The sequence below is a fragment of the Schistocerca piceifrons genome, chromosome 1, assembly GCF_021461385.2.
Source record: "Schistocerca piceifrons isolate TAMUIC-IGC-003096 chromosome 1, iqSchPice1.1, whole genome shotgun sequence".
Taxonomy (NCBI): domain Eukaryota; kingdom Metazoa; phylum Arthropoda; class Insecta; order Orthoptera; family Acrididae; genus Schistocerca; species Schistocerca piceifrons.
The window spans coordinates 354,712,898-354,728,678 of record NC_060138.1 but is presented as its reverse complement, the minus strand read 5'-3'; positions in this window follow the sequence as shown (position 1 = coordinate 354,728,678).

Below are 15,781 nucleotides of genomic sequence, written 5' to 3'. Positions count from 1 at the left end.
TGAATGATGTATTCCTTCGAGGAACAAGTCGATATGCTTCTCATTTACGGAGAATGCCAACGAAATTCAGTGAGAGCTAGAGGCTTATATGCTGAAAGATATCCTCAACGTACTCACCCTACACGTTGTACATTTAAGGATGTGTATGATAAATTGAGAACAACTGTATCTTTAATACATCGGGAACATATCCAGCAAAGGAAAGTTGCTAACGAGAAAACGGAAATTGGTACGCTTGCCACTGTGGTTCGAGGTCCGTTTGTTAGTTCGCGTTAAATCGCAAGGGATTCTAGCATGAGCCAGAGTAGTGTCGTTCGTGCTCTGCATCGCCCTAAATATCATCCTTACCGTATCAGTCTCCACCAAGAATTAACTGGTACGAATTGTATGCGTCACATTGAATTCTGCCGATGGGCTCAACTTCAGATTCAGAGGGATGACACATTTACTAATTTGATTTTATTTACTGACGAGGCTGCATTCACGAACCATGGAAATGTTAATTGTCATTACATGCATTATTGGGCAACTAAAAATCCATGTCGGGTGTGGCAAGTTGCACACCAAATACCGTGGTCGGCGAATGTCTGGTGTGGGAGTCTGGAGGACAGAATTATAGGCTCCTATTTCACCGAAGGAAATCTTAATGGTACGAAGGACACCACATTCCTGCAAGAAACGTTAGGTTTGTTATTGGAAAAAAATACCTTTAGGAACAATGGACAGAATGTGATATCAACACGATGGGTGTCCGGCACAGTTTTCGCTGATGGCTAGAAATGAGTTGCAAAGACAATTCCCAAATCGTTGGATTGGACGCGAAGATGTTCGTGGCCGGCTCATTCGCCAGACTTGACGCCTCTGGATTTTTTCTTGTGGGGATTTGTAAAAGGCATAGTTTGTAAAGACGTTCAAACTACACCTGAAATTATGCGAGAGAGAACTGTCAGAGCATGTGCTTCGAAAAGTGCCGATGTGATAAGGAGTACCACTCAATCCATGATAAGAAGATTGCGTGGTATCGATAGCAACGATGCCACGGCTTAGATGCCAGTTAAGTTCGCACTACGACACCGACACCGACGACAGTGCCCTCTAGTCGGAGCTGGAGAGCTCTACAAGCATCGCGACAGTTTCAGCCCACTTGATCAAGAGCAGACGTCCGGGACACTTCGCTTTAGCTTGAGACTGTGCTCATCTGTGCGAAGTTATGTATACCTTTGCATTTATTCAGGCTCCCAGAAAACCACTTTTACTTACGTGCAGTACCGACGTAATTTTCCTGCTGCTGCTCCGACCCACGCACCGCCTTCTAGGCGGGATACGAAAGACTGCAGCTCTGCATTGACAGCAATGGTCATCACTTCGAACACATTCTGTAAATGGACGTTAGTGCCACCTTTGTGACCTTCGTTGACCTTCAAAGACATTACTGTTACACATCATTGGATTCGTCTCGATAGCCGCTATCAGAAAATAAGTACCAAACTATAGCATGTCATTTAAAAAATACGAAGTTGACCTTCTTATCTCTGGAGCGATCCCACCTAGCAAGCCGGCCGGTGTGGCCGTGCGGTTCTAGGCGCTTCAGTCTGGAACCGCGTGACCGCTACGGTCGCAGTTTCGCATCCTGGATCGGGCATGGATGTGTGTGATGTTCTTACGTTAGTTAGGTTTAAGTAGTTGTAAGTTCTAGGGGACTGATGACCGTAGATGTTAAGTCCCATAGTGCTCAGAGCCATTTGAACCACCTAGCAACAAAAAACCAACGTCATATTATTGCCGCCACTGTCCCATGCAACTTTTGTCCCACAAACTTTTCAGCTCCTACCATACTTTCGGATTTATTCTTGGTGGAAATAGTTACTCATCTTGTATGTGGCAAGAGCAAGCCATTAATGCTTATTTTCCCCTGGCTAGCAGATTAGTTGTTGAAGTGTGGATGCAAAACGGTTAGTCTATACTGACAGGCGTAGTTCAATTATTGGTGCAAGACGACAGTGCAGAAAACATCAGGTCGTAAAGTTTGTGACGTATTGGTGGAAAGACTGTTCAATGCAGAGGAAAGAAACAGCTAGCACTCTGGTGTGTGTACATATTGAGGTATGACATATAAAAATATCTGCACTTAGGATTGTGTATATATGTAATAAAGATCAGAATGGCAGATTTTTTTATATGTGACACTTTAATATGTACGCACATTAGCTTGTCGATGTATGGCGTCCACTAAATAAGCAACTATTTCATTGAAAACGATGTTTACAGACTTGATACGTTTGCTGTGCACTACAGACATCTTCTACACTGTTTCCTGTTATACCTCACAAGTTCATTTCAACATGTCCGCCACTGTTGTCTCTGCACACTTCCTATCTGTGCACGGTTTCATGAAATGCATTTCGCAAGTATTTCTGTGTGATTACGGACACAGTGTCATAGATTCAGGCTGCCGGCTCGTCAAATTTAGCCACTTGCCTTCTGTAGACGTTTATTTTAACAAATCCCCATCCAAAAACGCTGAGAGATGGTTCGGGGACCTGGCTGCCCATAGTCCCTGACCATTATCGCATAGTGGCATGGTGCACCATCATGTTGGTAAACAACAGTGTCTAAGATGTCCCCTTGTTCCAGTTGTGGCTGCAGAAATTGCGTAAGCGTATCCAAGTAACATGCGCCATTAGCGATTGTCTCTCTAAAAAAGAATGGTCCATAGATCTTTGTCCGCATGATTCCCAACCACACATTGGTCCTTAGACCGTACATGGAACGTTGCCTCATTACCAAACAACACGTGTCATTAAATCATCAGTCTCCACACACTCCAATGAATATGTGCGCATCGCCATGTGTTCCGTTAAGTCCTCGTCATGGATTTGCTGGAGCACTTGCAAATGATATGCACGCCTCTTCAACGTGAATTTCAGCACTTGAAACACTGTTGATTTCGTAATTTGCAACAGACGTGAAAGACACCCTACAAATTTACTACTCCGTTCAAGTGAATCCTATATGGCGCCAATGTCAGCTGCCCTTGTGGAGGGCTGACCTGGTCGAGACTCGTCAGCAACAGTGTCTGTTCGTTGAAACTCATTCAGATGTTTCCATGTGCTTTTATTCGTTGGTCCATCCTTCCTAAATTTCTGTTGAAACCGTCCTTGCAGATTTCCGTACTGAACACCCCGTATACACCATGTGACAATGGCAATACGTTCAGGAATCGTTAACACACTGCACGCTACGCCACTAACAGGAGGGGGATTTGGGTCGGATGATAAGCGCGCTCGGAAGGCCCAGGCGGCCAATAATAATGTGTTCGTGAAATGCACCATTACGTGCTTGGAAGAACGCAATGTGGAGCAGCAATTATATCAGTTTCATAAACGTGAGCAAGGCATGGGACCAAATGATTTTAATCCCGTCTGCAGTCTGTAAATTGATTATTTTATAACGCATGGATTGAGACTGTCAGTTGCCGCAATTTGTTTATACCAATAAAAACGAAATATTCTTTTCCAGCCATTAGTTCAAAATGGTTCAAATGGCTCTGAGCACTATGCGACTTAACCTCTGAGGTCATCAGTCGCCTAGAATTTAGAACTAATTAAACCTAACTAACCTAAGGACATCACACACATCCATGCCCGAGGCAGGATTCGAACCTGCGACCGTAGCGGTCGCTCGGTTCCAGATTGTAGCGCCTAGAACCGCACGGCCTCTCCGGCAGGCAGCCATTAGTTTCTTACCTCAAAGTGCACAGCTTAATAACTCTGCCCTAAAAGTGTGGCTCACCTTATACACTCCTGGAAATTGAAATAAGAACACCGTGAATTCATTGTCCCAGGAAGGGGAAACTTTATTGACACATTCCTGGGGTCAGATACATCACATGATCACACTGACAGAACCACAGGCACATAGACACAGGCAACAGAGCATGCACAATGTCGGCACTAGTACAGCGTATATCCACCTTTCGCAGCAATGCAGGCTGCTATTCTCCCATGGAGACGATCGTAGAGATGCTGGATGTAGTCCTGTGGAACGGCTTGCCATGCCATTTCCACCTGGCGCCTCAGTTGGACCAGCGTTCGTGCTGGACGTGCAGACCGCGTGAGACGACGCTTCATCCAGTCCCAAACATGCTCAATGGGGGACAGATCCGGAGATCTTGCTGGCCAGGGTAGTTGACTTACACCTTCTAGAGCACGTTGGGTGGCACGGGATACATGCGGACGTGCATTGTCCTGTTGGAACAGCAAGTTCCCTTGCCGGTCTAGGAATGGTAGAACGATGGGTTCGATGACGGTTTGGATGTACCGTGCACTATTCAGTGTCCCCTCGACGATCACCAGTGGTGTACGGCCAGTGTAGGAGATCGCTCCCCACACCATGATGCCGGGTGTTGGTCCTGTGTGCCTCGGTCGTATGCAGTCCTGATTGTGGCGCTCACCTGCACGGCGCCAAACACGCATACGACCATCATTGGCACCAAGGCAGAAGCGACTCTCATCGCTGAAGACGACACGTCTCCATTCGTCCCTCCATTCACGCCTGTCGCGACACCACTGGAGGCGGGCTGCACGATGTTGGGGCGTGAGCGGAAGACGGCCTAACGGTGTGCGGGACCGTAGCCCAGCTTCATGGAGACGGTTGCGAATGGTCCTCGCCGATACCCCAGGAGCAACAGTGTCCCCTAATTTGCTGGGAAGTGGCGGTGCGGTCTCCTACGGCACTGCGTAGGATCCTACGGTCTTGGCGTGCATCCGTGCGTCGCTGCGGTCCGGTCCCAGGTCGACGGGCACGTGCACCTTCCGCCGACCACTGGCGACAACATCGATGTACTGTGGAGACCTCACGCCCCACGTGTTGAGCAATTCGGCGGTGCGTCCACCCGGCCTCCCGCATGCCCACTATACGCCCTCGCTCAAAGTCCGTCAACTGCACATACGGTTCACGTCCACGCTGTCGCGGCATGCTACCAGTGTTAAAGACTGCGATGGAGCTCCGTATGCCACGGCAAACTGGCTGACACTGACGGCGGCGGTGCACAAATGCTGCGCAGCTAGCGCCATTCGACGGCCAACACCGCGGTTCCTGGTGTGTCCGCTGTGCCGTGCGTGTGATCATTGCTTGTACAGCCCTCTCGCAGTGTCCGGAGCAAGTATGGTGGGTCTGACACACCGGTGTCAATGTGTTCTTTTTTCCATTTCCAGGAGTGTAGAAATTTCAGAAGTCAGTACACTCTGTAAAACGCAAAGAAACTGTCAAGAAATCTGAGTGTTTTTTAATCACAGTAGTGCTGTGCAAACCAGCAGCTACGCAACTCACTCGCCTCATCTGTGTAGAACAAACAACCACATACTTGAGCATAGGACGGCAACTCGTCCTGTGAGAATGATTTGCAGTTTGGATAGCGAACTTGATAGAAATGTTTCGAATCATCCTTTAGAGGCAAAGTTACGTGGGAATACCACTGGCAGATTAGAGGCCTTTGTCCTTCATTTGACTAAAGCTGTGTCTTCAAATTTTTCTCAACGGTTCGATGTGCAGATAGTTCATCCAAGAGCAGCTACGTGCTACGACGTGCGCCAGTGACCTATGTTTGCTAGCATGCATACTCGAATACACAAAAGAGTGATTTCTTCCCGTATAGCCCCTACGTTAATTCCCCTGCTGGTAGTATTGTCATCGAGTAGAAGACACACGTGGTTTCACGTGGTTTTGTCGCCCTCGTGACAAGCTCCACCGTTTGCAGCGTCCACTCACGGAACTGCGGATCGATGTAAGACCATTTCCTTCGCGGATGAGTGCCGTTATAGTTTGCAAAGTAACAGCACACATGTTTTGCTTTCGCAAAAAGCCGGATCCCTTATATCATTCGCCGAACATCGTCTTCAGACGAGGCAGTGTTTATTTGTGGAGTATTATAGCACCTCGCCGCAAGAGAAACGAGCCTTCTCTCATCACTAAGGAATTGCTTGTCTTGGATGTAATAGCACGCGATTGTTTTTCGACCTTGAACTGTGTCCCTTCGCCGAGACAAGTTCCTGCTTTGTCGATCAATTCAGAAGGAGTGAACGAGCACTTTAATACAGACGTGGGAATGCATAAAGGGCGCAGCTCCTACTTTGTCTCGACGGCGGAAGACATGCAGGAATATTTTTTTAGCAGTGGAAGGAAAGAATGCAAATTGATCCTTCATTGAGGCTGACTCCCACTAACCGAACATATGGTAAGTTCAGAAAGTTTCAGCGACAGTCTCGTTTCTTTTGTGTCAGACGTCAAACAAATTTGTAGCAGAGCGCAGGAATACGTCTGAAACGAACTGTTCATCCATTTCCACTTACTTGATCGATTTGGGCGAATCTTGTCACAGCCTAAAGACAAGTTTCGAGGATACAGGACAGTTTCTCACAAGTTTGTTTTGTCCAGGGAAATATGTTTACGTTGGAAGTTGCCTGTTAAATTCTCACTTTCAATATGCAATTTTATTCTTTCTATACTTCATTTATTTTGCGAAATAACTTATGGCGGAGTAAACGTAAAGATGACGGTATACTCAACAGACTATAGTTTAGTTTAGTTATTTTATGTTCCGTAGATCATTTTTACGATTGTTTTATCGATATGATGTGGAACAAGTCAATTACAAGATATATATACACACACACACACGAATAGTGCTAATGTTAATATTACTGAAATTTTTAGCCGGCCAGTGTGACCGAGCGGTTCTAGGCGCTTCAGTCTAGAACCGCGCGACCGCTAATCCTGCCTCGGGCATGGATGTGTGTAATGTCCTTAAGTTAGTTAGGTTTAAGTAGTTCTAAGTTCTAGGGGACTGATGACCTCAGATGTTAAGTCTCATAGTGCTCAGAGCCATTTTTTGAAATTTTTAGTTCTACACATGCAACTACATTTAGAGGTATATATGTTTTTACCAATTTTTAAACAGAAACTCGTCGATGGAATAGAAGGAGTTGTCCAAAAGAAATGATTTTAAGCTAGCTTTAAAACTTGATCTGCTACCTGCCAGACACTTTATGTTGTTGTGCAAATGATCGAAGATTTTTATTGCTGAATGATGTACTCCTTTTTGAGCAATTGACAGCTTCAATGACGGGTAGGAAAGGTCATTTTTCCCTCTAGTGTTGTACGTATGAACATCACTGTTCTTCGCGAATCGAGATGGATTATTTATAAGGAATTTCCTTGCGAATATGTGTACTCTGATGGTGCAGTTGAAATATCCAACTCCTTAAATAGGTGCCTATATGACGTCCTTGGGTGAAGATCACTAATTATTCTCACTGCTCTCTTTTGTGCAATCAGTACTTTATGTCCAAGTGGTGAGTTACTCCAGAAAACTATTCCATAAGACATTATTAAGTGGAAATATGCAAAGTAAGTTAGGAGGCTGATCTGTTTATTACCAAGACTAGCGATTACACGAATAGCGAAAGAAACTGAACTTAATTGTTTGAGAAGATCAGTAAAATCCTTCCTCCAGTTCAGGTTGTCATCAACATGATCACCCAACAATTTGGAGAAATCTACCCTGTTAACTGAGCCGTGTTCATATGCTACATCAGTTGTCGGTATGACTCTATTCGGTGTCCAGAACTGGAATAGTGAGTTCCTGTAACTAGTAACAGTTGGTATTTTTGGAGGTTTAGTCTGTGAGGTTTGAAGGACGCTTGCTCCGGGCGCTTCCGGTAGTACGGGTCAAAGAGAGCGTGGCACGCCCATAGAGCACTGTAGGAGATGGTTTCAAGTACATTTTGTAGTGGTGTGTTCCGCGTCGTAGGCAAGACGGATTTGGTGTTGAATGCGCCGTGTAGCGGAGTTGCTGCAAGGCGAGATGGTTTCATGTAACTGGGTTGTGCGTAGGGAATGCAAATCTGCACCACCTATTCTGGTAATAATTGTATAATCAAGTCACTTCCCCTTTAGTTTAACTTCCTAAATGGTTTGTGGCTTGTACAAAATTTCTGTTTATATAGTGACCATATATTTGAACTTTAACTGCCACCTGCGACTTGTACACCGGCAGGATCATGTTGATCTGGTTTTTATAAAGTTAATTATACGAAGCGGGATCCAAGCATTCTCTCTCATTTCAATTCCCGCGCTCATTTATATTTTATTGTAATGGATTTTGCGTGACTCCCACTCTCCAGCCATTTTGCGATCGCGTATCGCAAAGCGCAACCTTTGTTCCTAGTAGCTTGTACATTTGGTGATTTTCATCAAATATTTCCAATCAAAGCTAGCATCCACTATCTGCACTTGTTTTTCAGATGATGAAGTAAGTTGTGAGGCTGGCGCAACTTGGAAAGATGCTGCACATGGTTCCACAGAAGTACGTTTGCTGCATCATATTTGGCTATTACAAAAGCGAACTGGGATTCACGTGCCCATTTCACAGCGGCAGGCTATAATTTACGTTGCTAAACACATTCATTATTGCTGATATACTAGAGATATTCAATTAAATTCTCTTCATCGTTGCTATGCCTGCTATTAACTGTGGCACCCTTAAAGTGAGTGTTGACTGCTCAGGCCACTTTCTGTTATCGTGATGTAGTCATATTGCCTTCATAAATTAATGGTCAATTAATGGGTCAAAACATTGTATATGAAAGGGTAAATATTTCCAAATCAGGGCGTGTTAGGCTTTACCACACTATTGATCCAAACCGAGCAGAATGCTTACTAGTTAATGCTCAGGCCTGCATGTCGCCGCGGGTGGAATAGATCACGGAAAAGTTTAAACTGTAGTACAGTCTCAAAGGGAGCAGGTAAAACACACAGCAAGGGTAGAGAAGGAAGACATCCGGTATATAACTGTGAATTGTCAAAGCTCTGCTGGGCAAGAACTAGGGATCCAAGCTCTCATAGAAAATACTGAATCAGAATCGCTATAGGTAAGCTGGCTAAAGCCGAAGATGAGTTCAGCCGAATTTTCTACCAAGGACCTAACGGTGTACAGAAAGGACAGACTAAGTTCTGTTGGCGATGGCCTTTTTTATTGCTTTTAGAAATAGTTTGTGTTGTATAGAAACAGAAGTGGACAGTTGCTGTGATTTATTGTAGATATCAGTTATACTATACAACCGAAAGAAATTAATAATTGATTTCCTCTGTTGACCCCACCGACTCAGATGATTTAATTGCTGAAAGGTGCAAAGAAAGATTTATTTCGAACAGTTATCTGATTCATAAAATAATAGTTGTGAAGACTTCAGTCTACCCCCGGTGTGTTACCGAAGGTGCATGTTTTAAGTCGGTGGTAGGCGTGAAACATTATACGAAACTGTATTAACTGCTTTCTCCGAATATGAATTTGAAGAATTAATTTAGTAGCCCCCACGAAGCGTAAATGGTTGCATTAATATAGTGACAAACAGTCCTGAACAAATAGATAGCGGACTAATGACCTCAGATGTTAAGACCCATAGTACTCAGAACCATTTGAGAGTCAAATAGATAGCGTCATGACGAATATAGTATTTATAGACCAAATTGTCATTAAAAGGAGATGATTACCGTAATAACCAAACGCACGAAAAATAAACGCAAAATATATTTCTTTAAGAAGCAGATAAAAATTCACTTGACGCCTTCCTAAAAGACTGCCTCTTTTTCTTTCACACTAACTTGCAGGATTTTGGAAGTATACTGTGTTCCAACATTATGAAATACCTCGAAGAATGGTATCTATTGACACATAACCAGCAAGGATTAAAAAAATGTCGTTCTTATGAAACACAGCTGGCTCTTTTTTCGAACGAAGTAGTGAATGTTATCGATAGGAGATCTGGAGTTGTTTCCGTACTTCTAGATATCCAGAAGGATTTTGAGATCCGTTCCTCACAAACGGCGCCAAATCAAATTGCGTAGCTGTGGAACATCGTCTCAGCTGTGCGGTTGGATACGTTATTTCCTGTCAGAAAGATCACAGTTAGTAAGTGACGAAATGTCATGTAGTGAAAACGAAGTCATGTCTGGGATTCCCCGTGGAAGCGTTATACGCCCCCTGTCATTCTTGAAATAGACACATGTCTCAAAGCTTTACTGACCTTCAGAGTACTCAGCGGAGTTGTGTATAACCGTTGCAGCGATGTGGATACCGTAGGATATGCTTAGTTGAGCCAGTTGTGTTGATAGTTCGAATGGACCGGTCTATGTCCCAACGAATCTCTGAAATGTAGCCTGCGCCCAGCAGGGAGAAAGAAGTGACGACTCTTTCTGCAGTCATTTTTCAGGACACTCGGACTCGTATGACTCAATTTGTGACTGATTTGTACGATAGATAGAGCTGGGGAGTGCTGTACAGTCATCCACACTCTCGGGACTTAACCCCTAGACTGCCAGACGGACTTGTGTGTCCCACAACAGGTTATCAGAGAACCAGTTGGAATTCGTTGCATGTTCCTGCTATGTATCAGTGTCCCACTGGTAAAGGGGAACCTACTAATGCTAAGCAGAATTCTTGTAATTACAGACTGCACATGTAGGTTGTGCTGTTCTCAAGTTTCATTGTTAACCTCGTCATCGTACTGTCATATGCAATTAGTTCGCACTTGCGGGTAGGCAACCAAACTAGTGGATTCGGAAAGCTGGCTGCCTTCGACCCTCCCCCGACACATCGCGTCCACGACTTGTACCCACGAACTGGCGCTTGCCGTATCACAAACGAAGCCCATATCGAGCACCTGAAGTGTGGGCTATGAACTTGGAGAGACGACAATCCTGTATGTCCTACTCCAATCCTCACAACCCCCCTTGGCGAACGAAACAGCAGGAAATACTCTTTTCATGTTGTTACTGCTGAGAAAATACATTAATTAAAATAACGGCACATTAATGTTTGTGGCCGAGCGGTTCTAGGCGCTTCAGCCCGGAGCCGCGCTGCTGCTACGGTCGCAGGTACGAATCCTGCCTCGGGCATGGGTGTGTGTGATGTCTTTAGGTTAGTTAGGTTTAAGTAGTTCTAAGTCTAGGGGACTGGTGACCTCAGATGTTAAGTCCCATAGTGCTTAGAGCCATTTGAACCATTTTTGAACCATTAATATTTTTGAAATAAATTGGTGTTCAAAGGGTTAAGGCCTTGTGAATTTAGCTTGTAAGTAGGCTGTTTATGTTTTCTTGTTGGCAACGTTACGTAGCGCTGTGTATGAAAATCACTGGCTGTGCTGTGTGCAGTCTGCGGCTAGTTTGCATTGTTGTCTGCCATTGTAGTGTTGGGCAGCTGGATGTGAACAGTGCATAGCGTTGGGCAGTTGGAGGTGAGCCGCCAGCAGTGGTGGATGTGGGGAGAGAGATGGCGGAGTTTTGAAATTTGTAAGACTGGATGTCATGAACAGCTATATATATTATGACTATTAAGGTAAATACATCATTTGTTCTCTATCAAAATCTTTCATTTGCTAACTATGCCTATCAGTAGTTAGTGCCTTCCGTAGTTTGAATCTTTTATTTAGCTGGCAGTAGTGGCGCTCGCTGTATTGCAGTAGTTCGAGTAACCAAGATTTTTGTGAGGTAAGCGATTTGTGAAACGCATAGGTTAATGTTAGTCAGGGCCATTTTTTTGTAAGGATTTTTGAAAGTCTGATTGCGTTGCGCTAAAAATATTGTGTGTCAGTTTAAACACAGTCTTGTACAATTTTTCTAAGGGGATGTTTCATATGTCGACCCTTAGCCGAGGATACCTCACTGGAATCTTCTGATTTTTTCTTGTAGTTTGTGTAATTAGTGTAGATTTTGTTTATTGCTAGCGCGTAATTGTAGAGAGAATCTCCTTTGTAGTTGCAGTCTTTCATTGTTGTACAGTAAAACAGGTGTGGCACGCATGTAAATTTGCACCAAGTATTTCGCAGCTTGCAATTAACTAGATATTATTTTCAGCGCTATGTTAATGTGTTCTCTTATTTTCTCTGTTATCGTGTGAAATATTGTGACAATAATGGCGTGTGAAAAACGTAACACTAGGCTCCAAAGTAAACAGAGAAATAATAGTGACGACGAGCGTAACTTACCAGCACCGCTGTGTAATGAATTAACAGACATTCAAAGTAGTAATTTGGTAACTGTGCATAGGGAAATGGAGCGGGCGTCAAATAATGGTGTAGACAGTGAAACAGGTAGTGAACAGGGAAGCATTATCGATGGATCGGTCGGCAACAGCTCGCCTCAGGAATCGGGAATGACAGAACACAATATTGCAAATACTGTAGACTCAGGTTTTGGGTTCTCACCGTTTTCTCAAATGAGTCAAGACACATTTTCCGCTTGTCAAAATGTGAATGTTGCCGGTGCAAATTCACTGCCGAAAAGCACTGAGGAACATGTTTCAGACACCAGTGCATTATTACAATTTTTGCAACAAATGGGACAAAAGCTTCAAAAGTTAGACACAATGGAACTAAATCTTCAAAAGTTAAACACAATGGAACAACACCAGAGAGAAACACAGCAACAGTTAGACGCAATGGAACAAAATCTTCACACCACGCTTGAACAAACACGTGAAGATTTAACTACTGAGTTACATAAAATCGAATCGAAATGTCAAAAAGTCTGTAACGACGTAAAAACACAATTTTGTGAGCATTTTCAACCTATTTTTTCGCGGCATGAAAATGCATTACAGAATCACGAAGCAGCCATAAAAGAACTGCAGATTATTGTTCATGAAAATCATGAGACCTTGCAAGCTAAAATTGACTCAGTTGCATCTACCGATTCGGTTACGCAACTTGCAAAAACTCAGGAAAACTTAAAGGACACAGTAGAAAGACACATGGAGGAAATTAGTTCATTATCAGAGAAAGTAGTTGAACTTTCGGATCAGCTAAATAATTTATCTACGAAGGTAGATGATAATCTGAATGACACAAAATCGGTAGTCTTTAATGACACAGAAGAGTGCAAACAAATTAGGAAATTCAAACAAAATAAGAATCAAATTAATACGCAACACAAAAGAGAATTCCGGGAAGTACAAGATCAGTTGGCACAAGTAATACAAGAATCACATATTTCAGAGGACACTCGCGCTCCAACACGGGAAGAGGGACTTAGAAATACGGAAAAGTTACAAAATAATAACACAGGGCATTTCGGAAATTATGAAAGAAATTGGCAAGGTGCACTGAATTTTGAGATGGAACCGCCGAAACGACGTAACAATGACCGACATGTGACTCGCCAACATGATGATTTTGACTATAAGCTGTTCATTACTACACGTAAATTCAAAACATTTAAGAATTCTGGCAACGACATTCATCCACAAGCATGGCTCCATCAATTCTCTCATTGTTTTCCTCCCAACTGGTCATTAGAGCACAGATTAGAATTTATGTGTGGCTACTTAGAGAATGAACCAGCTGTAAGAATGCGATCGGTCATTCACGATTGTCACAGTGAAGGAGAATTTTACCATGCCTTCCTCTCAGCATATTGGTCTCAAGCTACACAAGACCGAGTAAAACATAGCATCATGATGATGAAACACTTTGAACAATCTGAGTTTTCCAGTCTTGTCAAATATTTTGAAGACATGTTGCATAAGAATCAATATCTTTTAAACCCATACAGCCCTTCAGAACTCATCCGCATTTGCTTAATGAAATTGCCTGAACATTTAAGAAATATTATTTTGGCAGGACGTTGCAAAGACGACATTGAAGCTTTTCAGGGACTCTTACAACAATTAGAAATTGACACAGACAGTCGTGGGATGCGAAAACAGGAAAACAATCACTACGGGTCACATCCGTCACAATTCCGTGACGACAGAAACAATAACTGGACACGACAAGTCTATTCTTACAATGCAAATCGTGACCAAAACAGACACCACCCATATGACAACCACTGGCAAAGTAATAATAGTTACAGAGAAAGATCGCATTTCCGTAGTAATGAATATGACAGAGATTACCATAGAAACAGACAATATGAGAACACAAACAATTATTATCAAGAGAGACAGAATAACTTCAGACGCAACAGTTCAGCGCACAGTTACGATTCAGGAAGAAATTCCCCACCACGTGACCAGCAAGATAGAAACTATGGAATCTACCGACATGACGACAGACGATATAATCGTAACGACAGAGCTGAATTGCATCAAAACTGGAGAGCTTCAAACAAGGCAGGGCCTTCTTGTCAAGGTGAATTTGTAGAAGTTAGGTCTCCTAATCCCAATAACGACGCGCGCCAACAACGAGATAGCAGGCAGCCTCGTGCGCTGGCTGGCTCAGCAAAAAATTACATAGACGCTAACCTCGAGATAAATTCCAGTATTCTTTACCGACGTATACCACATGATAATTGTGTTGAAGTTGAAACTCTGTGTACTAGGAAGAGTAATGGTTTACACCACATTTCACATGTAAAACCGTTTATTGAAAGATAATCTGCTTTTTAACTTTGTCTTTGCCATAAAACTTTTCACTTCACATTTCTAGTATGCTTTGTCAGACTTAAGAAACTGTTAAGATGCAACAATGTTTGAAGTTAAATATCCAGTCTAGAACCTAGGGAACATTTTTAAACAGAAATTACGAATGCATTGTTATAGTGAACAGACAACACAGTGTTGTATTTGCACATTCTTGCTTGTTAGTTGCACGATTACGTAACGACTATCAGGCTTACATACTTAGGACATATACTGGTACTGCTAATGAGATTTTAATGCAACATTTTGGTTTACTTGAAAATACATTCTGGATTTAAAGTACTTTCTGTGATATACCAGATGACACAGTGGTTAGTTTATGTGACAGCTACACGATTTTATCACGACGCTACTAATGAGTGACAATTTACAATGTTGCTTTTGCAGTGTTTCTGTTTTATATCTGCACAGTTTTCTGTTTTATTCTGGAAAGTAAAATATGTTTTAGTAGTAACTTTTGTGGTATAGCTACAATGAGACAGCCTTTTCCGTAGCACAACAATACGTTACAGTACAGTACTTTCTTCATCACAACAATAAGCGTAATAACTACGATATCTATACACAAAGCATTTCACTTTTGTTTATCATGAGGTAAGTACACTGACTTCTGCAGAACTTAGCTTTCGGAGGACGATAACTACGAGACTTCCACAGAGATTATCTTACAACATGACGCACAGTTTAACGCTACAGTACACGTATTTGAGTGATTAATTTTGCACTTAAAACATTTATTTTTTTAAGATATTTGAAGTACAATGATACAAGGGTTTTCCGTGATACATTTCATTCCATTGCTGTAATCTGTAATGCCTGAGGATATAATTACATTAATCCTCAGGGGGGTACACGCTTACTTTGTGTACCATGTGTGTGGCAAGCACAAGGATCCCTAGCTAATATGGTATTTGCTTATACAACTTTACACATCGGTACCATATTTCTCCAACACAGAATTACACAGCTATCTGATTATTTAACAGAGAAACAAAAATTTTTTTTATGTCAGTGACACATGTTTACGCAATTACACAGTTGGATAATTTCACACTTATGAAATTGTATTTTGTCTGTACTTTGTGAACTGTTCATATGTTTTTGGAACCATTGTGATACTATGAGAGCTTTGAATGATGTATTTGGCATGGGATCATGATTTTAAAGTACGTTTGAGGTAGATGACACTATTGAAATGAGCAGAGAATTTTTTTTAGGTTTTGAAATTATTGGAGGAAGCTACAACGATTTTGAGAGTTGACTGAGGTGTTATGATGTTGTTATTACGATGACAACGTGTAT